A 3,257-nucleotide genomic window follows, 5' to 3' on the forward strand; every position below is an offset into this window, starting at 1 on the left:
ATATTTTCCTATGTGTGCGTATTGACAGATACACTCGAACGGCAGGTGTGCATGCGTGTACGCGGCCGCAAAGCTCGCGCAATGAAGTGACCACAGGAATTTTTAATGTTTTTCGCGCTCACATTTTTCTGTTTTTGTCTTTTATTAACATACATCGGTGATGCTGAGAAATTAAATGGAATTTAATGGCAACAGCTGCTGAATGCTTTCTTTTCATATTAAAACTGAATTTGCACGGACTTAATGGAAATGTTCGAAATATGCCGTGAGTTTTCAAAGAAAAAAAATTTAACGAATTCATTCAAAGAGGAATTTAAATTTAAAAATTTTGTGGTGTAAACAATATGCAAGGTCTTATGTAAAAACATTTTTCTCTCCTAGGGAAGTTATTTGTCAATTTAAACTCACAGCGAATGGTGTTCAGCACTGGATTTTCGAATGTTGATTATTTACCTACTATTTTTACTGAAGTGAGCCAATTTGAGTCGTACAACAAAATTGAAGATTTTTGCAAAGAAAACTGTGTTAGTTGGGAAAATTTTCAGATTTCGATTGTGCTCATATGTTCCTCTAGCGTAGGCCGGGTGCTAGAGAATTTTATTCGTTCGATGCTGGCCCAAAGAATCGTCTCGGTACGAGCAGAGGAAGATCTGCTGGTGTCATCCGGAGTTAGTAGAGGTTGTGTGTTCTGTCTCCATTGCTCTGGTGCATGGTCCTCTACTCACCACCTTAAACGATTTGGGAGTCTACGCATAAGTATATGCGGATGATGTTGCTTGTATGGTAACAGGCCCTTCGCTTATGAACATCTGCAGGAAAGTGCAGAAAACTTTGGATTCGCTGTGCGAATGGGCTATCGGCGAACCCAACCAAAACTGGTATTATCTTCTCTCCAGAAGGAGGAAACTTGATGGACTCGCTCTGCCTAAGCTAAAAGGAGTCACAGTCCAGCGAAGGAAACTAAATATCTTAGAGAAATCCTCGATAGTAAGCTCCTATGGAAATCACAAGTTGAAACAAAGGCATCTGAAGCACTGACAGCCTTCTGGCAGTGCACCGGTGTCTTTGGGAAAACGTGGGGTATTTCTACTAGCAAGATCCTATGGATCTACACAGCAATGACAAGACCTATTATCACCTATGCATCAGTGGTCTGGATGAGTAGACTCTCTCTCGTGGGAGTCAGGAGGATCTTATCGAGACTACAACGCACTGTGGCCATCTGTTGCACCGGAGCTTTTCCAACTACTTCAGGCCCGGCATTAGATGCTCTGATTGGTTTACCACCACTTGATGCTTTCATCAAAGGAGAGGCCTTGAAGGCCATCTGCAGGCTGAAACGCAATGAAAGCTGATACGGCCCCTGTCCGGAATCGGAAAACAGAGAAGGCATGGACGTCGATCCAACGATTCTCTCTATGCCCCTTGCCTCCGTGCAATCAAGAATCGTACTTCAAAAGAGATACAGTATAGTGCTGCCCGAGGCTCAGTTGTGGTCAAAGTCAGAAAATGAGCCCGACAAACACTGCTTTCGCATTTGTACGGATGGCTACAGGACCAAGCATGGCTCCAGCTCAGGAGTCTACGTGGAATCCAGCGGGACAAAGGTGCACTTTGCTCTCGGAATGCATGCAACTGGGTTTCAAGAAGAGGTGTATGCTATTCAAGAACCGATGAACTTTGTTGTGAAAAACCGATGGAGAGGCAGATCAATATGTGTCTGCAGCGACAGCCAAGCTGCGCTCATGGCCTTAGACAGCCCTCCAACCACATCAGGTGTAATTGAGTCCTGTACCATAAATCTAGGCTGAACTATGTCGGTAGACAAAACAGCCTGATGCTAATATGAGCCCCGGGACACGTAGGTATTGTGGGTAACGAGACCTCTGACTCCTTAGCTAAGATGGGCTCTGAGGCCAACTTCTTCGACCCAGAGCCCATTTTGTCACTCCTTTCTGTGGCCATCAAAGCCACGGTTAGCAAACGGGTTATTCTGACCCACAGGCGAGCTTGGCAGGCTCAGAGAGGCTGCAGATGGACTAAACTGATGTTACCTGTCATGTCTGATCGGTTGTCGTAAACCTTTCTGTCATTAAGCAGAGGGGAGTGCAGACGGCTCGTTGAACTGATGACGGCCCACTTTCTGTGAACGAAGCATATGGAAAGGGTGGGCATCTCAGACAGTGTACTCTGCTCTGCTTGTGAAGAGGAGGATGAGACGACAGACCACTTTCTGTGTGTCTGCCCCACCTTCGCTCGAATCAGGTTAGAGGTCTTTGGCACTGATGTGTTAAGAAGCAACCATCTTGGCTCCTTGGCACCACAAGAGCTACTCAGATTTCTTCGGAGATCGGGTAGATTTAAAGAAAATTGAAAGAGAATGCAAGTGTAGTACAATGGAATTAATTAATGTCTGAGTGCTGCACTGGTAGGTGTCCCGACAAAAAAAAAAAGAAAATGTTTCTCTAGCATACAAAATTGTTATAAGCGCTCTTAATTCTGATTTTGTAACTGTCCATAACTTATTAAAGACTCTATGAACTTCAAGGTAATCAATAATAGATTTGAGAGCACTACGTGCCGAACCAATCATGGTATGCTTTTTAGCATAGGCAATTGGATCCGAGACCTGTTGAATACAGTAAAATTTTAGTTTACCTACATTTCTACCTTCTTTCACTTTCTTCCATAAATTCCCATCAGCAGCTTTTTCGGTACAAATTCACTCCAAGATATATCAATAGCATCTAATTTATTTTCGGTTTCACAATCAGAAATAGTCCTCGCTCTTTTTTTTGCTAGAGCTAATTATATAACGAAGATCCTCTTCTTCACTACTAATTCAGTTTCGTTGTCACAAAATTTCGTATCAATTGCATCCGATTCTTTATCTGATTGGCCTATTGTCATTTTGTTCAGACTTTTTAGCAACTGACACCCCTTCTATGAGGAGCACCCCTTCTATGAGGAGCTTGAAGCAGTCGCATGATAGTGTACCGCCGTTTCTGAAACCTCGCTCGGTATTGAAAGGTTCGGAGAGGTATTTTCCTACCTTGACAAAGGTGGATGTGTTGCTCAATATGTTTTTTTTTTTCAAAGCCGAATAAGTTTTGCGAGAAAACCGAACTCAGATAAGGTCCAATCAGTGAGCTGGCGTATGGTTTTAGTCTTCCTCTGAATCGTTACCCACACATCCTTAAAATTTTAATAAAATTTAGTTTTTGTAGGTTAGATTTGGCAGTCGCATTGCACATAGG

The sequence above is a fragment of the Anastrepha obliqua genome, chromosome 4 (assembly GCF_027943255.1).
Source record: "Anastrepha obliqua isolate idAnaObli1 chromosome 4, idAnaObli1_1.0, whole genome shotgun sequence".
NCBI classification, from domain to species: domain Eukaryota; kingdom Metazoa; phylum Arthropoda; class Insecta; order Diptera; family Tephritidae; genus Anastrepha; species Anastrepha obliqua.